General features: G+C 38.3%; 1 protein-coding gene and 2 long non-coding RNA genes across 8 annotated transcripts in view; 1 reads left to right on the top strand and 2 right to left on the bottom strand.

Moving 5' to 3' along the window:
• Positions 1 to 26,220, bottom strand: part of LOC108390737 (uncharacterized) — a 118,545-nt gene that overhangs the window by 23,596 nt on the left and 68,729 nt on the right. The gene's annotated exons all lie outside the window — the stretch shown is intronic.
• NEIL3 (nei like DNA glycosylase 3) overlaps positions 1 to 26,220 on the top strand; it is a 750,694-nt gene that overhangs the window by 709,680 nt on the left and 14,794 nt on the right. The gene's annotated exons all lie outside the window — the stretch shown is intronic.
• Positions 1,518 to 6,264, bottom strand: LOC140844825 (uncharacterized). The gene is made up of 3 exons (XR_012123321.1): positions 5,263 to 6,264; positions 2,852 to 3,389; positions 1,518 to 2,065 (listed from the first exon to the last, which is right to left on the bottom strand). It is a non-coding gene; the product is annotated as an uncharacterized lncRNA (long non-coding RNA).

Genomic DNA, 26,220 nt, shown 5'->3' with positions numbered 1-26,220 from the left:
TGTACAAAAGCTATTGAAGGAATATTGGTAACGTTTACATAGATGGGGGAAACTGGAGTAGGAGAATATTTAGAGAGGTAATTTTGAGGGTTCCATTTTAGATAAATATTAGTAAATCATCATGCTGAATAGTCAGAATACCTAGGTGAAAATTCAGGCTCTGCCATTTGCCATGTGCTTTGTGGAAGTTCCTTACTCTTTCAGTTTCCTCATATGTAAAGAGAGAAAAACCATAATACCTACCCACTAGCATTTTTGGGAGCCTGTGTGTATAAAAACACAGAAAATACCTGGTAGAGTGCCTTGGATAGAAGGAAAGCTCCAAAAGAGTTACTATAACTTACAAGTGGAAGTATTGAGTAGACAACTAGATACACGAATCTGAAATCAGGCCAAGTTACAACTAGAAAACTATTTAGAGAGTGCTATGGTGTGCATGTTTGTGCCCCCCCCCCAAAATACTCCTGTGTTTATTGAGAGGTGGGGCCTCAGGGAAGACAGGGCTCTCAGGAGTGGATTATAGAGGCCCCACAGAATTCCTGCCTCTGCCCCCATGTGCAGACACAACAGGAAGGGGCCGGCTTGGCACTGTGAAGAGTGTCCCCTCCCAACCATGCTGGCCCCTCATTTCAGACTCCCAAGCACCCAAACTCATCTCTGTTGTTTATAAGCTAAACGGTCTGCAGTGTTTGTTATAGCAGCTGGAATGGACTGGGGAAAATTATCCATCACCTACATATCACATTAAAATCAAATAGCGGGATGGACATACCTTTGGCCTAAGTGTAAACTGAGGGAAAACAGACTTTAAAGGAAGTTGGGATTAGTAAGAGGACCTAAAAAAAGAGGCAGACAGGAAGCTTTGAGTAGGACTAAAGGGGAGCCACGGGAAAAAGAGAAAGTACTCGAATATGCCTGAGAAGGTGTTTCAGGAGCTCAGAAGTGATCCTTGTGTCCACTGAGGGTGAGAAGTTATGACCATCGGTTTGGGCAATAAGTCTTTCTGTATGTAAAATGATTCTAAGGAGTGGTGAGGATGGATCTGGTTTGGGTTGGCTTATGGAAGAATTGGAGGAGAGGAAGTAGAGCCAGTGAGTTCAGAGACTCTTGAGTTTTTCCCTAAGTAGGAGAAGAAAAGCAGAGCAGGATCTCACCAGAATGTGAATCTGAGAGGTTTCAGTTTGTGCCGTTGAGGTGGTAGGTCACCACCTGTGTGGGTACAGGTGTGCACATATGCACACGTATGCTGTGGGAGCTGCTCACAGGAGGGTTAAAAGCTTATGCTGCAGGGCAGAGGGTGCCACCAAGCAGCCAAGAGGGTGAAGAAGTAAAAGGAAATGGAATCTATTAGATGGTCAGACATGTGACAGAAGAAAAAGCAGAACATAAATGCCCAGTTGCATAAAGGTTAATATCTAGATTGTGCGAGGATGTAGACGTTCTGATTTTTTCTTTCTGAAAGAGTCAGGGGTCATTGCATGAGTACATTGCATAACATTCTTCAGAAAACATAAAAATCAAGAAATACAATCAAATTTTATTTTTAACATTTGCTCAAAGGACAGTAGGTATTTATATGCAATGAAAACTACATGTGGTATTTGAGGATGTAGGAGTTAGCACAGACCCCAAATGGAATTTTTTTTCCAGCAAATGCATGACGTTTGGAATGTATTTAACTTTGAATTCCTCATACAGTCCATGAAGAGGCAGGGACCACCTGATCATTAAGCGTCACACAGGCCAACTTTCTGGTGGCATCTCGTTTCAGAAAGGCTCATCTTTGAGACGGTAGGAAGAAAACCTCTAACTCAGTAACATCCTGTCCAGTGTACCTACTTTGTTTTCCTCTAGAAATGTAGAAACTCTGGGGGAAGAGATGGAAAGGGTAAATGAGTGATTTGGCAGTTGGTGCAAATGTCCCCTTATGTTTGAATCCTGGCTGCAAAAAGAACTGCAATCCTTGCGGAAATTCCCTGCTGCGCAGGCCCAGGTGGATCGGTGGTGGGATGCAGATACGGTGTCATTCAGCCTCCCCGATACTTCCCGACATCCTCATCTTGAGCTGTAATTAGCCACAGAAGCAAGGCAGTTCTTGAAATTTCTTACCTAAGCACAATTTTCTTTTTCATCATTTTTAACACTTATAATCTAAATCAGCCTGTTTTCTATTGACTGTGCCACTAACAGATTATATACGGCATAATGATACACAGTCACGTGACATTTCCCAGCCTGGGTTAAATAGTGGATGAGGTAGAGCACGACATGACTCAGATGCTACTTGAACTCACCCTGATGGTCACTCACTGTATATTCAACACATGCAGGTGTTGTTATTCAGAAATAAAAGCATCTTAACATTTAGGGATGCACCATTTGAATTCAAACTGTCTCGGTGACTTCAGATTTCCTAGCAATAAACAGTTGCTACATTTCACTCTTGTATCTCCTGACTTCCACAAACAGCACTAGAAAGCTAAAGTTGTAAATATTTCCAAATGCAATATTGCCACCTTTTTTTTCCCACTGATGTTGTTTCTGAAATGTTTATCTTTCTTTTGACAGTATTTTTATTTTATTCATAAAATGCAGTGCATGTCTTGCAAAGCAAACTATGTTATAGATGCTGCAACTTTGGAAACTTCAGTAAGAAGCAAAGCGCGCTGGCAGACATTTCAGTAATTGAATTTCTTTAAGAACTGCCTCAGTTTGTCAGCTCCAACTTTACTGTCAAAAGAAAAGAAAATAACCAGGGACCTCATCCGATAACACCAGGGGTGTTTTGATAATTACAAGTCAGGAGTACTCAGCGTTTTTTCAGAAGCGCTTTGCAGTAGGACACGCTCACCTAGTGTGTGTGAGTTCATTTTAGCCTCAGTCTCTGTCATCTGGTGCTTAGGTCTGAGATTAACTAAAGACCTGTCAAATGCAGTACGTAAGGCTTTCTTCCGGTATTCAGGTGCACGCCATCATTGCTTAAAAGGCCCAATATACCGTCCATCAATGATTTCATAAGTGCAATTCATCCTTTACTGCTTCCGCACTTGAATCGCTTGTAAAATGTTTAGTGGTTAATTAGCCTGGAAGGAAGTCCAACTTATGAAAAAACAGGTAGAAGGAAAAATGCCATAAAATCAATGGCTTATTCTCTGGTTCTTGTTTGATGGAGTAATGCTAACCGGATCTCTTTGGAGTTTATCTGTGACCACCATGCAGCCAACTCACAATCAGCTTCAGAATCGTCCACTGTGGGTTCTCCCCTTTGGCCTGGGCTTTTCTCCAAAGGACTTGCATGTATTACGAATAGATTGACAGCTCTCCTGACAACCCAGGCTGTGTTAACACTGAAAGGAAATGCTGGTCTTGAGATTTGTCTGTCCTGAGATCTAAAATAAACAGGAACATTTAAGCATAAATGAAGCCAACACTCGGCATCATGTATTAGTAGATTGGCCTTGAGCTTCCATTAATCAGTTAGAGGAAAACTGATAGAAAACCTATGCAATACATGTACAGAAATACTTAAAAACTATTTTTATCATCATGAAGACATCAAATGAAAGAATTCAATACAGAATACCACTTTGGCATATAAAGTACTTATTTACTATTCCATTTTACTTTCAGGTCTAATTAAAGTACTAGAATATCCTTAAATGAACGAAAATGGTTTCACATTTTTTCTCTTTATAAGGGAGAAATACATTTTTTGTAATGCCCATTTTGGTGAAATCAATGTTGGTTAGCTTAAATGTACAAAATTCTTAAATTATGGTCTGCAGCATACATTACATTCAGACAGTCTTTAGGCCCCTTTTCTGACATGGAAATATAACTGAGTTCAGCTCGGGTAAATGTTACCAAATCGTGTTCCTTTCTACCCTAGTCCAGTCGGCTGTTCCTACTGGGTTGCGTGACTTGGAGTTGCGAAAGGGCCTTTCCTCTGGGGCAGGTATTGTACTGTTCTCCTCATGATGGTTTTAGTGGCCTCAGTCCACGAAGGATCTGCTTTATGTTGTTTATAATGCGGGAATACAAGGATGTGCTCCAGAGGATTCAGATGAATCCAGGACATGCATGCTGCTGCTTAGGTTCATGGGGTGGCATAATTTTCAAATTGTCTTAGGAAAAAAAAAATGTAACGTTTACTTCTATCAAGCTAGAGTTCTGTATTAAATTCAATCTGGTTCCAGTTCTTACACAGAAAGAAATACTATGCATCTGAAATAAACATAAGAGGTGTTAAATTCATCGGATTGTTCTTCATCCGGTGGATGAATTTTCATATCTTCGGTTGGTCAGTTGACTTTTAGCATTAAGACCGATTTACCTTGCCATCAAATTATCTCAGACCCCATGTAGCAAAAACATACTGGGTAATGCGCCAGTACTATTAGTGCATCTATATGAATGAAGTTTCATGTTTTTGCCACATTCTAAGGAGTATATTGGTATTAGTATTCATCAAACACTGAATCTGATGGCTTTATATGACAACAGGAAAAGATTTTGGCAAGATTTATACACTACATTTAAAAAAGACATTTCTGATTTAAGTACTATTTCATATTAGGAGAAATAATAATGACTATTAAGGCATATGTATGCTTTATAGGTCCACTGTAAATTTTTAAAAGTAATAAAATGCAGCACAGAAATTTAGGTTTTAAAATGGAATTTAAAGTGCCCTTTGCTTCACATAATGATGCAAGTTGAAAAAAAAAGCAAGGTAATTATTTGGACAAATGTGAATGTTCTACGTGTGTGTAATAGCAGTGACAGAATAATGCCATCATTTTCTGATTATAATGACCACAAATCCTTTCTGTTAAATATTTTTTTTAATGAGAAAATAAAACTCCCCATGACGCCATTCATAGACATATTTTGATGCATACATGTAGAATTCCCTAAGGAACGTTCTACAGCTCAACGCCCGGTTCTTTGCAGAGCGCGCGGCCGTCCTCGGTGTGTGGAGGACGCACACCCCTACCTTAGGTACTTCTCGCTGCCTTCAGGCCGTTTGGACTTCGGGTTCTCCAGAAAGACCGCACAAGTGGCCCCCAGCTGAGGGCGCAGCGGGCAACCGGGCTGCTCGGGGACCGCACAGCACTACTGGCTCCTCTGTGCACAGGTCAGCTCTTGGGTTAAGGCTGTGTGCCATTGAAATCCTACCAGTTCATTCATTTTTAGTTTCATTTAGCTAGTGCATTTCAGGATTTGATCTCTTTTTATTAATATTGAAAAAGCAGCCCTTACCCCTCAGGAGTCACTGGGCTCCTTGAGTAGCACATCCGGACTTGCTCCCGACGCCCCAGGCGCCTTCTCCGCAGTACTACCAGCCTCGGTGATAAAAGGGGTCTGGGGGGGCAGTGCAGCATCCCTGCCAGCCTCCCCTGAAAGGAGGCAAGGGAAGGGGAAACCCTAAGCATGTTACGTACCAGATCCCACATACTCTTTGTGACAGTGTTCAGTGTATAGTAGTATTCTTTAACAGATGGTAAAAATGAGGCCTGGAAGTTATCCATTACTACAGTGCTAGCAAATGATAATGCGGCTACTAAAACCCAGCCCTTGCCTGACGTCCAAAGTCAGTTTTCAGCCTTTGGAGCACCCATCTGCTCACCCGTGAGCTGTCCGGTCTCATGAAAACACGCAGCGTCTCGTTTTGTTGTGAGCACTTCACCACAGTACAAAAGAAAGAAATGGGAAGGAAGTCACATGCAGGGAAGAAAACTTCGCTGTTCACAGTAGCATCTAACTTCTGTCAATAACTGAGTTGCTGCAGATCTGCCAGTTCCTTTTTGGGAGATCAACAACATAGTGTCCTGGCTTCCTGGGGTGCCAGAATGCTGCAGCTGGCTTGTTTTCAAACTGGGTGATCTGGTGGGTCAGTAGAACGAGATTAAGCTTTATAATCAATGGGAAATAGGTTTTATCCTTGCACAGGCTCTTACTGACCAGTGGGAAATAAGTTTCTCTGAAGAGATTTAGACATTTATAAGATAAAAGTACAAAATAGATATTCAATAACTGTTGCTATTATTATTTACCTTCTAATTAAGTAAATCTTTGGGAGGCAGATCTTCCTTAATCCACTTTGCATGGAATTTAAGTGGAAACTTGCAAGAGCTTCAATCATGTCTAAGAGATCATTTAGGAACATTACATGTATTTAAATACACATACATGCACATTTAGGGATACATGGCAGGAACATATGTATGGCATTCTAAACAGAGAGAGTGAAAAGAAACCCATAGACACTCCCACATTAAAAAAAAAAAAAGATGTTCTGATTCTTCTTATGTCTTGCTCCAGCTCTGTTCAAATAAATTTTTACATCATAAAAAATTAGGAATCTCCCTGGACTACTCACCTCTAACCATGCACAGAGAAGTCCCATGGCCAGATGGCGGCCGCTCCGAGGAAACTGGCCAACTCAGAAATGAGGACGTCAGTGTTTCCCTGTTTGGCTTAATACCGTTTTTTATTGAAGTTTTTCTGGGCCTGAAGCTTACATAATTCCATGGGCAGTTTTTAAGTAAAAGCACAAAATTGCAAATAAAAAATTAGGACTTTGGAGCGAGCCTGGGCTCTCCAGCTTATACATCATCAGCTTTATTGAAGATACAAACAAGTAAGAATAACCGTCATACTTGGGCTACAGCAAAGTTATTATAAATTTATAATCTACGATTGAAATTTCCTCCCCATATGGGGTATCTGCCCATGTGGAGGACTGAAAATTCTTCCCCATGTGGAGAATGTGCTTAGTCCCTATTGCCACTCACTGATAAATACCACCGACAGTGGCTTTTCTTTCCGAGTCTTACCTCTGTTATCACCTTACAATCCGGCTCCAATTTCCTCCTCATATTGTCACACTGTGCGTGCCTTTCGCTCAGTCCCAAGTCTCTACTTCCTCACATGATCATCTGTGGAAAATTCCCGATCTTTCTACTAAGCCAGTTATTATACTAGCTGTCCTTCACTTACGTGGACGAGCACCAGCCAGTATGTCACTGATTCTCTGACCACGCAGTGGTTGACTGTGTGAGGTTTTCAAAAAAGGTGTCTCACACAAAGAAAACCTTTGAGCACTGTCTCTAGTCATATGTAGGAGTTTTCTACAAGAACAAAGCAGAATATGCATTTAAATAGAATGTGGAAAAGTTGAGGCAACAAATGGTTCTATACTTTCTATATTCGTATGTAAATATGAGCAGGTAGTGAGGGTTTGAGAGCAGAGACATCACCAGGTGTCATTGCTACACCAGGCCAAGACCTTAATCATTTGCCTGACAGCTGGGGAGCTTGTATAGGGTTTAGTCCTGTGAGGACTGGTCAATGGTTATGTCTTTATAGGCGCTCTACTGGCAAGATGGTGAGCGTAGATGGTCAGTGTAAGAACTGTAATTGAAGGTCCAATCAGGACTGTGTGAGTAGGAAGAAAAGAAGAAATATCATAGTCATATTCTTACGCTGTAAACTTGGTGGGGCTGGATATTGATTAGAAGTGGAGATGAGGGAGGAAATGTTTATTAAATTATTGATCATGTTTCTTTCTTGACAAGCTAATTGGATGATGGTCCAGTGAATGATATATGAAATTGGTGGGGGAGGATTGCAATTTTAGAGATAGAACACTAGTTTTGTGAGAGCCACTTTTATATTTATAATTGAGTTACTTATCTACAATATGTGATATCAATTGCACATTTTAACATCTGATCTAAAACCGATTCAGATAATTCTGGCCCTCCTCTGTGTAGCAATCTTTTTTTTTTTATTATTAAGGTATCATTGATATACAATCTTACACTCAGGTTTCCCATGAGCAACATTGTGGTTACTACATTCCCCCTATTATCAAGTCCCCACCACATACCCCATTACAGTCACTGTCCATCAGCATCGTAAGCTATAGAGTCACTACTTGTCTGCTCTGGGCTATGCTTCCTTCCCTGTGCCCCCCCTATATTATGTGTGCTAATCATAATGCCCCTTATCCCTCCCTTTCCAATCCTCCTCCTCAACCCCTTTCCCTTTGGTAGCCACAAGTCCATTTTTGGGTTCTGTGAGTCTCCTGCTGTTTTGTTCCTGCAGATTTTGCTTTGTTTTTATATTTCAGAGATGAGTGAAATCATTTGGTACTAGTCTGAGCATAATACCCTCTAGCTCCCACCATGTTGTTGCAAATGGTAGGATTTGTTTTTTTATTATAGCTGAATAATATTCCATTATGTATATGTACAACTTCTTTATTCACTCATCTGATGGACATTTAATTTGCTTCCATGTCTTAGATATTGTATATAATGATGCAATAAACATAGGGGTGCATGTCTTTTTGAATCTGGGATCTTGTTTTCTTCAGGTAAATTCCTAGGAGTGGAATTCCTGGGTCAAAACATTTCTATTTTTAGTTTTCTGAGGAACCTCCACACTTCTTTCCACAGTGGTTCAACTAACTTACATTCCCACCAGCAATGTAGGAGGGTTCCTCTTTCCCCCACATCCTCGCCAGCATTTGTTCCCTGACTTTTAGATGTTGGCCATCCTAACTGGTGTGAGGTGATATCTCATTGTGGTTTTAGTTTGCATTTCCATGATGACTAGTGATGTGGAGCATCTTTTCATGTGCCTGTTGGACATCTGAATTTCTTCTTTGGAGAAGTGTCTGTTCAGATCCTCTGCCCATTTTTTAATTGGGTTATTTGCTTTTTTTGTGTGTGGAGGTGCATGAGTTCTTTGTATATTTTGGACGTCAGATATGTCATTTGTGAATATATTCCCCCATACTGTAGGATGCCTTTTTGTTCTACTGATGCTGTCCTTTGCCTTTTAGTTTGATACAGTCCCACTTGTTCATTTTTGCTTCTGTTACCCTTGCCCGAGGAGATAGATATGTTCATGAAAAAGTTAATCATGTTTAAACTCAAGAGAGTTTTGCCTGTTTTTTCTTTGAGAGTTTTATTGTTTCATGACTTACATTCAGATTTTTGATCCATTTCAAGTTTACTTTTGTGTATGGAATTAGACAGTAATCCAGTTTTATTCTCTTACATAGAGCTGTCCAGTTTTGCCAACACCAGCTGTTGAAGAGACTGTCATTTCCCCACTGTATGTCCATGGCTCCTTTATCATATATTAATTGGGCATATATGTGTGAGTTTATATCTGGGATCTCTATTCTATTCCATTGATATATGGCTCTGTTCTTGTGCTGGTACCAAATTGTCTTGATAAGTGTGGCTTTGTAGTAGAGTTTGAAGTTGGGGAGTGTAGTCACCCGCCCACACTTTATTCTTCCTTCTAAGGATTGTTTTGGCTATTCAGGGTCTATTGTGGTTCCATATGAATTTTAGAACGATTTGTTCTAGTTCTTTGAAGAATGCTGTCAGTATTTTGATAAGGATTGCATTGAATCTGTAGATTGCTTTAGGCAGGATGGCCATTTTGACAATATTCTTCCTACCCATGAACATGGGATGAATTTCTATTCATTAGTGTCTTTAATTTATATCAAGAGTATTTTGTAGTTTTCAGGGTATAGGCCTTTCACTAACGTGGTTAGGTTTATTCCTAAGTATTTTATTCTTTTGATGTGATTGTTAATGGAATTGTTTTCCTGATTTCTCTTTCTGCTAGTTCATCATTAGTATATAGGAATTAAACAGATTTTTGTGTATTAATTTTGTATCCTACAACTTTGCTGAATTCAGTTGTAGTTCTTGGGGTGGATTCTTTAGGGACTTTTTATGTACAATATCATATCATCTGCAAACAGTGACAGTTTAACTTGTTCCTTGTCATTCTGGATGCCTTTTATTTCTTTGTGTTATCTGATTGCCATGGGTAGGACCTCTAGTACTATGTTGAATAAAAGTGGGGAGAGTGGGCATCCCTGTGTTGTTCCTGTTCTTAGGGGAATAGCTTTCAACTTTTCACTGTTAAGTATAGTGTTGGCTGTGGGTTTGTCATACATGGCTTTTATTATGTTGAGGTACTTGCTCTGTATACCCATTTTATTTAGAGTTTTTATCATGAATGGATATTGAATTTTGACAAATTCTTTTTCAGCATCTGTTGTGATGATCGTGTGATTTTTGTCCTTCTTTTTGTTGATGTAATGGATGATGATGATGGATTTTCAAATGTACCATCCTTGCATCCCTGGAATGAATCCCAGTTGATCATGATGTATGATCTTTTTGATGTAGTTTTGAAGTCAGTTTGCTAATATTTGTTAACTATTTTTGCATCTATTTTCATCAGGTATATTGGTCTGTACTCTTTTTTTTGTAATGGCTTTGCCTTGTTTTGGTATTAGAGTGATGCTGGCTTCATAGAATATGAGTTTGGAAGTATTCCCTCCTCTTCTACGTTTTGGAAAACTTTAAAGAGGATGGGTCTTCTCTAAATATCTGATAAAATTCAGCAGTGAAGCCACCTGGTCTGGAGATTTTGTTCTTGGGTGTTTTTTGATTACCAATTCAATTTCATTGCTGCTAATTGGTCTGTTCAGATTTTCTGTTTCTTCCTGGGTCAGCCTTGGAAAGTTCTATTTTTCTAGAAAGTTGTCCATTTATTCTAGGTTATCCAATTTGTTAGCATAGTGTTCTCTAATAATTCTTTGTATTTCTGTGGTGTCTGTAGTTATTTATCTGTTCTCAAATCTGATTCTGTTTATGTGTGTAGTTTATTTTCTCAAAGAACCAGCTCTCCGTTTCATTAATTCTATTGTTTTATTCCTCTCTATTTTATTTATTTCTGCTCTTGTCTTTATTATTTCCCTCTTTCTGTTGACTTTGGTCCTCAAGTGTTCTTCTTTTCCAGTTTCATTAACTGTGAATTTGGACTGTTAATTTGGGATCTTTAAATAGGCCTGAACTGCTATATATGTTCCTCTTAGAACTGCTTTCACTGTGAACCATGGAAGTTAGGGCGTTGAGCTATTGTTTTCATTTGTGTCCAGATATTTGTTGATCCCTGTTTTAATTTGATCATTGATTATTTAGGAGCATGTTTTCAAGCCTCCATGTGTGTGGGGGCCTTTTTGTTTTCTTTGTACAATTTGTTTCTAGTTTCACCCCTTTGTCATCTGAGATGTTGGTTGGTTGGTACTATTTCAATCTTTTTGAATTTACTGAGGCTCTTTTTGTGGCCTAGTATGTGATCTGTTCCTGAAAATGTTCCATGAGCACTTGATAAGAATGTGTATCCTGTGCTTTTTGGGTGGAGTGTTCTGTAGATGTCTATTAGGTCCATCTGTTCTAATATGCTGTTCGGTGCCTCTGTTTCTTTACTTATTTTCTGTGTGGTTGCTCTGTCCTCTGGAGTGAGTGGTGTGTTGAAGGCTCCTAAAATAAATGCATTGCATTCTATTTCCCCTTTTAATTCTGTTAGTATTTGTTGCACATACTTGGGTGCTCCTATGCTGGGTGCATAGATATTTATAATGGTTATATCCTCTTGTTGGACTGACCCCTTTATCATTATATAGTGTCCTTCTTTGTCTCTTGTTACTTTTTTTGTTTTGAAATCTATTTTATATAATACAAGTATTGCAACCCCTGCTTTTTTCTCCCTATTGTTTACATGAAATATCTTTTTCCATCCCTTCCCTTTTAGTCTGTGTATGTCTTTGGGTTTGAGAGTCTCTTGTATGCAGCATATAGATGGGTCTTGCTTTTTTATCCATTCTGTAACTCTGTGTCCTTTGATTGGTGCATTCAGTCCATTTACATTTAGGGTGATTATCGATAGATATTACTTACTGCCATTTCAGGCTTTAGATTTGTGGTTACCAAAGATTGAAGGGCAGTTTCTTTACTATCTAACAGTCTAACTTAACTCACGTACTATGTTATTATAAACACAATCTGAAGATTCCTTTTTATCCCTTCTTTTTCTTCCTCCTCCACTCTTTATATGTTAGGTGTCATATTCTGTACTCTTTCTGTGTCCCCTGACTGACTTGTGGATAGCTGATTTAATTTTGCATTTGGTTAGTAATTAATTGGTCTACTTTCTTTTCTGTGGTTTTGTTTTCTCTAGTGACAGCTATTTTGCCTTAGTAGCAATTCCATATAGAGCAGTCCATTTAAAATGGTTTGTGTGAGGTAAATTCCCTCAACTTTTGCTTATCTGGAAATTGTTTAATCCCTCCTTCAAATGTAAATGATAATCTTTCCAGGTAGAGTATTCTTGTTGGGGACCCTTCTCTTTCATTGCATTGAATATGTCATGCCACTCCCTTCTGGCCTGTAAGGTTTCTGCTGAGAAGTCTAATGATAGCCTGATGGGTTTTCCTTTGTGTGACCTTTTTTCTCTCTCTGGCTGCTTTGATTCTCTTCCTTGTCCTTGATCTTTGCCATTTTCATTATTATATGTCTTGGTGTTGTCTTCCCTGGATCCCTTGTATTGGGAGATCTGTGCACCTCCATGGCCTGAGAGACTATTTCCTTCCCCAGATTGGGGAAGTTCTCAGCAATTGTTTCTTCCAAGACACTTTCTAACTCTTTTTCTCTCTTCTTCTTCTGGTTCCCCTATAATGTGAATATTGTTCCATCTGGATTGGTCACTCAGTTCTCTTAATATTATTTCCTTACTAGAGATCCTTTTTTCTCTCTCTGCCTCAGCTTCTTTGTATTCCTGTTCTCTAATTTCTATTCCATTTACCACCACCTCTAATCTGCTTTTAAATCTCTCCATTGTATGTTTCATTTAGCCACTGTATTTTTAATGTGTCTATCTAACTCCTGAATTCATCCCTTAATTTTTTAATATTTAGCTCCATTAGCATGTTTATGACTTTGATTTCAAATTCTGTTTCAGGAAGATTGGTGATTTCAGGCTCACTGAGCCCTCTTTCTGGTGTTTGAGGGATTTCTGATTGAACAAGGTCTTTCTGCCTTTTCATAATCCTATTGGATAATGAGAAATATTAGGTTTGTGTAGGTGGCACCCTCTAGTGCCTAGAAGCTCTGCTCTTTATAGCTGCCCCACCCTGGAGCGACGGTAGTGGTAGCAGGCTAGCAGTACCAGTGTCTACCCTAAAGAGAGAGTTCTTTCCTGCTTCCTGGCTGCAGTGTCTGCCTCCACTGTCAGGGCCAGTGAGCTGCTCGCAGGAGGTAGCCTCTGCTTTAAGTCATGTAATTGCTGTAGGTGGGGCTGCCCTATGGCTGACCTAGTGCCATGGCAGAGGCACCAGGTTTGTGCACAGGTGCTGGCCAGGAAGAAGGAGCAGCAGGTTGCTTTTCACGGTGGGGGCCTCGGGGCTGCATTGCCAGCAGGGAGATGGAGTGCTTGAATCTCCTGAAAGTTCCCAACCTGCTGGTGCCAGGATGATTTTGTTCATCTGTTCCTTCTCCTGAGCAGCAAGTTCTGTGTAATCCTTACCCCTTTAGCAGCCCTCTCACTGTTGGGAAGTCTTTCAAAGTGCCCAACTTTCTCAGAGCAGACGATTGTGGGAACCTGCCCACCACAAACGTCTGGAACTTCAGTCTCTGATTGCTTTTCAACCCCTGTAATCTCCAGAGCACTGTGCAATGTGGGTTTGTCTCCTGGAGGTTTCCAGGACTGGGTGTTTAGCAGTCATGGGCTTCCACTCCCTCTCCACTCTGTTTCTCTTCCTCCCTCCAGTGAACTACAGTGGGGGGGAGGGAATGTTCAGGTCCTGCCAGGTTGTGGCTTTATTACTTTCCCCTTTTCTGTGAGATGTTCTCTTTTCCCTGATGTAGACTAGCTAATGCAATCTTATTCACTTTTTCAGGAATAGTTGTATTTGCTATATTTTCATATTATATGTGTATTTGGGAGGAGATTTCTGCCTCACTTCTCTGCCATCTTTTTTCCAAGTCTGTAGCAATATATTTATAGGGAATATAAATTAGACTTTGCAATCTCTATTGTAAAATGCTTGCCCTATCATCTCAGGAATCCAGACTCCATTGCTCTTGGCTCATATCAAAGAGTTTGAATTTGAAGTTATTTTTCTTCTTGCAAAGCATAAGCCTGATATTCAAAGAGAGAGAAGTCAAGCACAAAAACCTCTATATCCATCATGTCTCAAATTAGTGTAAATTCTGCCTTTTATCAAGTTTGATTATCAAAAATGCTTACCTTAATGGCTCAAACTTCTGCAGAGATTCCTGCAGATATGCCTGCATTGCATTATTTTTACTGTTACTCCCTTGGCTTTTATTAAGGGTAGATTTAGTAAGTGGACATATGAAGAATGCTCCTAGCTTTGCTAAAAAGCTGCTGTTGAAGACATTGTCCATTAGCCTGTTCTTTTGCATTTGTATGAATACCCAGGGAACACATTACTTTTAGAATTTAGTATTAGAAAACTGTGATTCTTTTAAAAAGCAGGTTTTATATTTTGGCCAGAGCATTAAAGTATGCAACTCAAAGTGTAACTCTAGGAATTCAGGCAAGGACAAATTTTGAAAAGTAATGAACAAATTTAGTTAAAGTTAAACTTAGCAAAAGCCCCAAATGTATACAACACCTATTTTATATAGTTCATTATTCTAGATTTAAAAATCATGAATGAGTTTTGAAGGGATATAATTGAGCCTATAACCAAAGGTAAGATGAGTCAAGAAAGAACAAACACAACTCAATCATGAGCTCCTGAGGGTCATGGCAGCTCTGTGTTGTTTGGCTCTGAGACCTCGCTGCCCAGCACCTGAGGCTGCAGGGGAGCTGAGGGTAATGCCTGATGAGGGAGCTCCGTTTTCTTTTCCCAAGTGTTGACTCTGAAGTTCTGAGCACCTGATTTCTACCTGCTCCATTTTGATTCCAAATATTCTGTGGGATGTTGAGTATAGATGCAAATAGTTCAATTAGATTTATATCAAGATTGGTCTATTTCATTTTCACTGAAAACATATAGCCCCTTGATGAAAGTAAGCCAATTTCACTTTTTTAAAAAAGTCCCATTTATGTTTCCAGTATTCCATGTTGATTTCATTGAAATAATTTTTATTAGGATGAATTACTTCTGTGCAAGTTTCTTCAGAGCATATTAGGGTTTTTTATATCATTAATGTGCAATTACTTGAACAACATTATGGTTACTAGACTCCCCGCATTATCAAGTCCCCCACCCCCAACATAGCCCATTACAGTCACTGTCCATCAGCATAGTAAGATGCTATAGAATCATTACTTGTCTTCTCTGTATATACTGCCTTTCCCATGTCCCCCCCTGCTACATTATGTGTGCTAATCATAATGCCCCATTTTACCCCTTATCCCTCCCCAGTCCCTTTCCCCTTGGTAACTGTTAGTCCATTCTTGGGTTCTGTGAGTCTGCCAGAGCATATCAGTTTTGATTACTTGACATTGTAAGTTTCCATAGGTTAAAATTTCTCAATCTAACATAAGCCTGGGTTAAATTCTTTCATTAATTTGTGATCAATAAACTTTTAATGTGTGTATATTTAGCTACTGTTCTTTTGCTATTAATTTTATTATTTGTACAAAATCTAGTTTGTTCAGTCTTCCATTTGCAGACTTTAGTTGTTTTGTCTGTAGAATTTATTATTTACCCTGAGTTTTTCAGCAGAGAAAAAAAGATGATTGAAAACTGGTTTTTAACCTTAATACAACTGTAAGATCATTGCTTTAAATTTCAAAGTACCAAGATGAATGACAACCACATAAAATTGTCCATAATTTAAATAGAAATGTGTAACTATTTTACTATTGTAGGCAAGCTAATTTGACAAGCTTTTGGAAGGTAATTATCTCTGTTTAAGACAGAAATGAACAAACACTAACAATTTAATTTCTAGGAATCTCTATGGAAATGATAAGATATTCCTGTATTTGTGCTACTGAATTTACATGTACATTTTTTTAGTTATATTTCATGCTAAAAGAAAAAATAATTGGCTTAGTTCCTACATGGAAATTATTTCCATCCATTATAATAATAGAAAGAGATGAATAACTTCTTGGGAAGTGGCTTATTAGTTACAAAATGAGTAAGTTCTAGAGCCCTGTTGTACATTGTTGTGTGTAGAGTTAACAACAATATATTATACACTTAAATGTTTGTTGAGAGTAGATCTCATATTAAGCACTTTAACTAGAACAAAATAAAATTTGAAGGAGATATAGATGAAACATCTTAGAAAGTTAATCTTGATGTATTTATTAACTTTGCTTTGGTAGAGGTATGATAGTTATTCTTACTTTTCCAATGGAAACTAAAGATCTTTCTCGATTTTTGACAATACATAGTCATCTTTAATGATAATCAGTCATGAGGAGTAACCAAATATTTCAGTACAAATGATACCTCTGAACTTTTCAACAGTCATTGGATTAAGTGACTTTGCCACTTGTTTTGGTGAACGATATGAGTGGGGGGTGACTTTATTCCCCCTGTAGGGAACCCTATCATGCAGCGATACCTTCTTTCTGTCTCTGCAATTGATTAACCTGTGATTTTTAAGCCCCTGAGATTTTGGGATTATTTTTTATTTACAGCATAACCTAGTTTGTTCTGATACTGATCTTAACAGTGTTAAATACACTCTTATCCAAGTGGACTTGAATTGATCTGCAGCTATTTTGCAAAATTTCTGTCTCTTCTTGCTTCTTTAACTGTATGTGGTGAATATCTTTAGCAGCACACGGTAACATATTCTTGTCGACTGGCTTTACTAGACCAATGAAATTTCATTTAATTGTCAGTAATATGACAAATATACTTTGTATCTCTGATAATTTAACCCATAAAAGTCAAAGTAACCACTATGACCTTTCTCTAGATCATTCTGAAACTTTCTGATGTTATAAAATACTGCAATAATTGAACTATATAAATGAATGCAAAGAAAACATTATCATCTCCCTCTCTTTCTAGATGTAGTATAGGCTTGATAAGTGGCCTATCTTGTTCTCAGCTTAGCATATATCATAGTCTTATAAATAGGCAAAGTACTATAAATATGGTCAGTAATGAAAAATACATATCAATAGAACTTCCACATAGAACCACTTAGGAGATATTAACAAGGGAAATGTAAGTACCCAGAACTATCCCCAGAGGCCTTTAGAGCTGGTGGGGCAAAAGTCAGTAGAAAGATCTTTGGCTTTCAGTGGAATCTTTAACTTTTTGGAGCCAAAACTCTTTTGTGATGACTGACCAGTGCTGAGGTAATGGTTCTCAGTCAGGAAGTCCTACCTGTATCTGGAAGCTGGGAAAATCTGAGAAGACATAAGATAAATTGATTGCTTTGATTCTCAACCTTAGACATATTTTGACCATATGTCATGCCATCAAATAACTTTGTAATTCTTTCACTTATACTGACTCATTCTGTAAGCATTTTTCAGCATTATAACCAGCAACTAAACTAGCTCGGGAGAATGGCATGAAACAACTCTTTAGGAGCTTATCCTTTCCTTAAAAAAAAAAAGCAAATGCAAATAAATACAATTAAGAGTTCTGTGCAATGTAAGAGATGTTTGAATGGAGCCTATGAATATCAACTAGCGAATTTGGGTTGGCTTCACTATGGTAAGGCCTAGGTGTAGACTGCAGGAGACGTGTTTGCACCAAATCTGGGAGCCTGGAAGAGATGGAAATGGATGTGATCATTTCCACTTGTTGTGACTGAGGTGTGGCATTAAACACTAAATGCCTAAAATCAGAAGTTGCAGTGATGGGAATGTGAATATCTTTGGGAAGCCAGTATTCTACCTACACAGCATCTATTAAGAAAATGTTCTTTGTCTTATTTAAATAATAATTTATACTTTAAGTCACTTTCTATCCCTTCATGTAGTACTAGTTTCCATCTAGTATTACAGTCCTTTGGTATGAAGAAATATTTACTTTGGATTCAGAATTTGAAATAGAAGTGTTTATTGTTCTTACATCACTTAAAAATGTCATTCTTCACCCTCTGGCCTCCATTGTTTCTGAAGGAAGTCATCTATTATCTGTATCACTTACTGTCTGTGTGTAAAGTGTCTTTAGACTCTGACTGCCCTTAGTATTTCTCAATTATTTTAGTTCTTTGAAGTTTCAGTTAAGATGTGACTATGTATGATTTTCTTTGATTTTTGAGTTTCACTGAGTTTCTTAAATTTGTGGCTTGATGCTTTCCATCGTTTTTAGATAATTCTAACATCTCTTAAAAAAATTGTCCCCATTTTCTCTCTGCTGTCATCTGTTTCTCTCGTTACACACGTTAATTTACATACTTGGTGTGTTTATATAATTTTTGTTGATCTTTTCTTCTGCAAGTTAGAATATGAAATTATTTGCAATATGATAGTCATTATTTGTTGTATTTGCATTTATTTCTTTGTAATTCTATATGTAACTTTTCCATTGATATTCCCTACTGATATTCTGTTTTTAGCTTCTCTAACATATTTATTCTTGTTGCTTTGAAATACTTACCTGTTACTTCTTACTTCTCGGTCATCTGTGGGTCTGCTCTCATTGTCTGTTTTATCCCCACTGAATGTGAATCACAGTCCTTGTTTTTCCATGTCTCATAATGGTTGACTACATTCCTACCATTGTACATGTGAGGAAATAGTAGGAACAAAGGTGAATAATAGTCACCCAAGAAAAGCACATACCCCTTCCTCTGTCAGAGGGCTAGTGAAACAGGCCAGTTGCTAACTGAGATGTCACTGTGCTTTGTGGCAGCTTTAGTTAGGCTCAATTCATCCCTGGATTTGACTGTTTTCAAGGCAGGTTTTGGGCTTTTTCTTCAACAAGATTCTGGAGAGCTCTCTGTGGTTCTGCGTCCAGTCACCAGTTTTCTTCTACATGGCTGACTTCTCTCTGCTTTACAGCACAGCTCCTAGCTCTGTGTGTCTTTCTCTTTGCTCTCTAATCTGGGTGTCTGTTCAGGAATGGCAGCACACTTGTGCCTCGCTTACCTATAGGTGACTTGATTGGGTGCCCTCCCCTTGAACTTAGGGGGCTGCTGATGTACATTCTGGGAGACCCTTCACACCTTTGGGAAGCACATTACAGTGACTACCTTCAGTTCGTCCTCACCCGCACCTTATCTCATGCACACTGTGACGGCTCTGTGAGAAAGAATGGGTGGGGAGGGACAGACTGATGTGTCTGCAAAAGTGTGATTTTATAGCTTATCCAGAATGTTTTGTTTGGGAATGATGTTATATTAGGAATCTACATCTTAACTGGAAGCAAAAATACACTTTGGTAAAATTTTCATTTTTCTCTTTGGTGAATTATCAGAGCATAGCTATTACCATTGAAAATGGTTTTAATTCTCCTTCACAGAAAATAATATTCCCTTCTGTGTATATTAACTTAATATGGCAATAGATCACTGCCTTTCTTTTCCAACTGACCCTATCCTGTTCAATGTAGTAAATTTAATTTCACCTTTTTCAGTGGTTAACCCATTTTGCTTTGTGGCATTGAAACAGCTATGTGTGACAATGCCACAATATGCTGAATATTGGGTGTGAATTCTGTACACATATGATAGGTATTGAATATGTAAATCACCTTATGGACTAACATGTGTGGAAGTCACCAGGTGGCAATGAGAACTTGTAGCAAATACCCGTATTCCTGACTCTAGCTCTTCAGTGTCATCGTGTAGGAAATCATTAGGGCTCCAGTACAATATGTGCTTTGTAAAAACCTCACCAAGCATTATTGGTAAACTGCCTTTTGTCAGGAGTGTGGAATTATAAATGCAAAAGAAGAATTTGAATACATTTATGTGTGATAGAATTATTTTAGGAGACAGAAAATATATGTGGATGATCAAGATGGTAAAAATAGGGAGTCAGAAGTTAAATCATAAGCTGTATAAAATGTCTGTACTCTTGTTGCGGTATGAGAACTGAGTTGAATACTGAGCTGTGTGTCAGCATGCTTTTTGCTTGTAGTTAGAGTAGTGGAACTTGCAGAATAAACAAGAAAATTATTTTAATTGCAGAAGCTTTAGATATTTCCAGTGTTCTTTGTGGCTTAGAGGGACCATTTTAGAGTCTTTTGCTTAAAGTTCCAGATAACTGGTGTTTGATCAGTTACTCTTGTTTAGTCTTATCTGAGAGAGGCTTCGATTCCCTCGAGCAGGAGGCCACCCCAGGGTCCACACGGGACCCCAGCATCACTGGCCAGGCTGGGCCGCTCACGGGACCCGGGTCCTCTGAGCCCCGGAAGCGGAGTGCAAGCTGTGTCTATTCCTTCAGACCTCTCACCTCACTGGTGTGCCTTCACCTCTGCTTGAAGCCGTCTCCTCGTTCACACTGACAGTGGTCAGCATGAGAACTCTCATAATTTCACAAGGATCATAGCTCAGTGTTCTCCCAGATTTCAGGTAATAGGTCCATCCTCTGATTCGTCCACAAGTAGAAAAGTGCCATTGGCTCAAATTCTCTCCCAGTCACTGAGGAGTTCACAGGTCCCCTCCCTGAGAACTCACTGTGCACATTTTTCCATGTCTCTCTGGAGTCTCTCTCCACTGGTCTCAAACTTAGGATGCAGTATTGGGTACGCAAAGGTCTCACGTCGGTCTCCAGTCCCTTCCCTCTCTGCCCCTCACCCTCACGCCTTCAGAATTTTCAGATACCCTGTCTTATCTTCCAGCAAAACCCAAAAAGTCTTTTAAAAAACAACTGATAAAAAGTGATTCCTCAGGCCCTCTGTCTCCTCCAGTTAATTAAAAACACTTTGATCAGCTAAAATTCTTTTTAGAATAACCTGGGATAATGAAAGACACAAACTAGATTTTCTTGTGGATTCTTGGAATTTCTGTAAAAATATTTACTACACCATTGGAACTACTCATACTTCCCTTTTATTCTGAATTTATCCATTCAGACCAAATTGATTATGCCAACATATCCCTGTTATTACCATTCTGCAGTAAAGGGAGTTCTGTTTCAAGATACTTTAATGCAAAATTTCTCTGCTGATTCAGCTAAGCATACAACTACATTGTTATTATGTTGCAAAAAAGAGCTCTTGTAATCCCGTTTTCAAGCAACATTCCTCTCTGCCCAATTTGAAATAGTGTATGCTAGCCTGTGGTACAGGAACACTGCTTGTAAACCAATTTATAAAAAGATTTCCATATAAACATATGAGGCTGAAATAGTTACCATTTCCTCTTTAAATGCTTCACATTAGGGTGACGTGAACACCAAAAAAAGAGCAGCCTGATCTATGTGTCATCACCTGTCATTTTCAAGCACAATGTTCACACACACAGCATGGCTGGGAATTCCTGGAAGTGAATCTGTGAGGGGGTCTATTGTGAGGGCGACTAAGGCTGTAACTGCCGCTTATTGGGAGAACTTTGTACCAGAAATCACTATTCTTTGTTTTCTCTCTTGCCAACCTTAAGTCCCTACTAACGAACCATACTTGATCAAGTTTTATCATGGCAAAATACGCTTTGTCTTTCTTTTTTCCTTCAAAATTTCAAGACAATAAAATGACTGTAGTGCTATTTAAGTGGTGAAGAAAGAAACATGATGTTGAGCTGCACCCCAAAGACACGTCTTTTGTATTATAATGCTTTCTTTCCACAGATGTTAGTTGAAAATTGATATAATGGTGTTTCTTGTAAGTGTAGCAGAAACAAAACAAAAAACATTTTAAAAGTAGAATAGATGTAATTGTATGTGATAAACGAGCCTGGTGGAATTGTACTAGAAACCCATAGGGAATAATTATCAGTGGCACCTGCAGAAGAATTATAAGCAGCTGCAGAATTTGATTTTTGAACAAGACAACAGAAAAAAATAAAGACTGGTATTAAGAATTGAGAAGTTAGAGAACAGAACAGAATGATTTAACCAGGACTTCAACCCAAAGTTAATAAGGTGAAACACAGCTCAACATTGAGTTTGAATTTCACACTCAAAATAAGTGTCTAAATTCAGAAATGGGATTGTTCAGGAAGCTGCTATGATAGAAAGTATGGCAACTGAGCACAGAGGCCGTTCCACTCCCTGCCGGGCCGCCTACCGATGATGCGGCCTGGGGAAATTATTCCAAGTTTCTGATCTTTGGTATACATAATCTTGTTGTGAAGATCAAATGAATTTGTATTTGTTTTATGCCTTCTAAAGAGCTTAGTGCTTACAAGGTAGTTAGAAAATGTGGATTCTCAGTTTACCCCTTTTTATTACTTTGGAAATGTCACAAAGCTTAAAAAAGTATTTTTGGGAAGGTAGCTACATAGACACACAGTCAGTTCTCATTGTTCAAGGTAGTTATGCTCCATCAGGTTGCCATGAACGGTGAACCATAGTTCCTAGGGGGATGCACAGGTTCCCGTGAGCCTCTGGTTGCATTCTCATTGACCTGTCAATGCATGACCTTGTTATGTGTGTCTGTTTAGACACGTCATATAATGTATATTATTGATTCATACCTGAATGAGGCCTGTCCAACCCATGCATTTTCTCCAAAAGGCCTTCTTACATTTAGGACCACTGGACAGCACTACATCTGGGGGCTATTTTAAACAAAAGGACCAATTAAAAATTTTTTTTGCAAATCATAGCCCCAAAATGTACTGCAAAAAGGTTCTTTCCAGCATGAGTTCTGAGCACCCATGCCGAGGGTCACCTGTTTGGCCTCAGCCGAGAACATGCTCACTGGGTGACTCACATCTTTCACTCCTAGACCATGTCCACAAGTACCTGCAGAAGTGCTGTGAGAATTGATTTGGGATACAGTGAATTTTTTTTTTTTTTTACAATGAGAAAACTACAAAGGAAAAAAAAGGGAGAGCATTTGGTTCGCTGGTTTTCATCTATATTTACACATTCATTTTATTGTTGAAGGCCTCAAAGTGGCCTCAGCCTCTTCAGGGCTCTGAGCGACCCTAACCCGAAGAAGGTGGGCCACCAAATGCTTTGTGGCTGTTCGTGGAGAGGAGCGGTGGGAATTTCCAGAATTGTTTTGAAGTATGAAAGTGACACAAGCAAACTAGTTGAAAACTAGGCATCATAAGTTCTTACACTAGCTATAAAAACAAAATACTATTATGGAATCATCTAATCTCTTGATTCCCTCCAGTGTATTTTTCATTTCAGTTAATGTGTTCTTTAGCTCTGATCTGTTCTTATATTTCTAACTAACTCTTTGTTATGCTGTTCTTCTCCAAGTTTGGTGAGAATCTTTGACCATTAGTTTGAACTCTTTACATTATCTCCATTTCATTAGGGTTTTTGTCCTGGGGTTTTATCATCTTCTGTATTTGTCTTTATGAAGTAGTTGGAGTAGCTACCTCTCCTAATCTTGGAGGGGTGGTGGTAGGCAGGAGTACTTCTGGGGCTCTGCTGGCTGGGGAGGGGCAGCTGTCCTGGGCCAGGGGGCCTATGGCGTGCCTTGCAGGGTCTCCTTTGCAGGATGCCTGGATCTGGTGTTTATGTTGACCAGGGCAGGCCCTGAGCCACGTCACAAGGACTTCTGGGGCATCCCTAGCCCCTAGCCAGCCATCAAGGTGCCTGGACCCTGCTCCCACAAGCACCAGCACATTGGAGAGGGAACCAAAAAATGGTGTCTATGGACCCCAGAGCCAGTGCCAGTAGTCCTGTGCCCATTCTTGGACACCCTAGTTTATGGATTTCCTCAAGCTACCTTTTCCTATGTCCCTGGGCAGGTGAGCCTGTGCATAGGACCCTAAGTGTTGCTCCAGCCATGGGAAGTGGTGGCCTGGGTGTTGCCATCTCTGTCCAAGAGTATTTTAAATTAATACTGTGAATTCAGTCAGAAATTATAAGGGTCAAAATTGATTAATGTATAAACTTACAACCTAATGATTTGCAGACAGAAGGAAAGAAAAAATGATGGGGACGTAGGTTTTACTATCTAGGTAAACTCATTTAGGTAAACTCATTCACTTGACAGTGGCCTTCTGGTAACGCTTGCAGTTCGGTTTCCATAAACAGTCCCTAGGGGTTCATCAAATAATGAAAATAAGCTATTTCTAAAATAGTGCTGAGGCCAGAGAATTTTATGTTAAATATTTTGCCTCATGTAAAATGACCCTTCCCCTGCCGTCCACCGCAGTATCTGTCCTACAAAGATTTGATACTTCTCATCCAAACTTCTTTAAACTTTTTTATTAACTTACAAGTTTAAAAAAAAACTTCAAAATGTAAACTCATTATCTACAAATAACTATTTTGTCTTTAATCAAAGATATATTAAGTCTATGATCTGATGAACAATGGCTAGAAAAGAAAACCCTGCTTCTGGTCGGTTGATTAAAGATACTTTCACAATGTTGTAGCATTTCAGAGATAAAAGTTCACCTTAATTAACGAGAGGTTTCAATTTGCAAAACAACCTAGAGTAGAAGTAAACACTAGGCTAAAAGTTTCCACATATTACAGAAGTATTTGCATTATTTTAACATTTTATTTCTAGATAAATAAAACAAGTTGGGCTGTACTCAGAAATGCAATTTTAAATCCTAATACATTTGGTAAAGATTGTAAGAATTATCAAGATGAGTGAAAAAGATACACTTTAAGGGATGAAACATGACTATATTGGCATAATTAACCACTTATGTTTTAAATTATATTTATAAAATGACTTTCAGTTAATGAACTTAACTTTAAAATCCTAACTAGGTATAAACATGCAATACCCTATATGCAATAGTACTTAGATCTCTCTACAGATTTTATGACATACTGTAAATTACATGGAAATATATACATTCGGCTATGTTATATATTTTAGCAGCCAGAACATAATAGACTAAATTTAAACTGTATGGATTTTCACCAACCAAAACAAGAACTAGACATCATCAGGTTGACTGGCAAGGAAACATGTTTCAGAATCAAGGATGTGTTTATATCCATTTTAAGTAATTTACTATGCTTTATTTTCAGTTTCAAATAACTTGAAAAAGTACGTTTGAGGTTTACATTTATTTTCAAAGCATGTGTCTTTTTTTTGAAAAACTAAATATATTTTCTCAATCTAAAGGAATATCATGATAGAAAGAAGAGAAGGCAGGGTCTTACATTGTCAGCTCTGCTGTCATTTCTGTAACACTGAAATCAAAATTGAGCTGCTCTAAATGTCCTTGTAGTTGGCTTTGCTACACATCTGCCTAGATAGTTGCAATATAATTACTTGATTGCACCAATTAACACACTTCTTTTAAATATCTTTTCTGCAAGCATTCTTACCAATGTCAATAATCCGTTGTATTATGCTGCGTATTTTCTGCAGTCATTTGTATTTTGACATGTCTGGTGATACTTTGGCCTTGAAAAATGCTTTATGCAAGTTGAATGCATATATCTTCTATAGTTACACTTATTCTCAACAAGATTACATTTTATAGTAAATTTTACAGAAAATTTATCCAATTTTTTTCTTATAATTCTGCTTTATTCCAAATTCTGGATGAGTATAACACTGGTTTTGTAAAAGTTTTGAAATTTCATCTATTTCTGGAAAGTTTAAATATTATTAGAATAATTTGTTCTTTTTAGATTAGGCTATTAAACTGGAATTTCTGTGCATTATCTTTACCTAGATTATCTTTGTTTGATAGCCATTTTTCTAAAATTCATCAATTCCACACAGGTTTGCAGATTTTTTTTGATATTTCAAATTTGTATTTTTTCCTTTTATTTTACTCTTTATAGCAGTTCAAAAGCCAATTCTTTGATTAATCTAATTTTCCTCAGTGAAATAGTTATTTCTGCCGTCCTACTGATAAAACTTAATTCATTCCTCTTTTTACCTTACTGAATTTAAAGCTTAAGAAATATTTGGGTCCTCATATGATTTTTTTATTGTTATTTCCATTTTAATATTGTTCTTGCAAACAGCTGTTTAAAGAAAAACTTTTAAATGCCCTGCAGTGTGGAATTTCATATCTTTATTATGTTTTTTTATAAAAATATAAATGATGGGATATTTGAATGCTAATTGATGCAAAAATAAAGCAGAGAAACATTCCTGCCTTCCTGTAGACTATAGTTTATGTTCTAGCTGGGAGAGAAACCCTGCCCCTCTTAAACATGGTATGCTGTCTCTCTAATGTAAAACATGGTATGTATGGGGGAAGAAAATGAAATGACTAGTTTGAAGGGTCGGCAGTAAAGGTGTGCAGTTTTATGTAACGGTTTTGGAAAGCTTCCTTGAGAAAGTGATGAGCAATGACTTGGAGGGAAAGAGTCCAGACAGAG

This window comes from Manis javanica, chromosome 12 (assembly GCF_040802235.1).
Source record: "Manis javanica isolate MJ-LG chromosome 12, MJ_LKY, whole genome shotgun sequence".
Taxonomy (NCBI): domain Eukaryota; kingdom Metazoa; phylum Chordata; class Mammalia; order Pholidota; family Manidae; genus Manis; species Manis javanica.
Note: the sequence above shows the minus strand (reverse complement) of the source record. Positions and strands in the feature narration are given on the sequence as shown.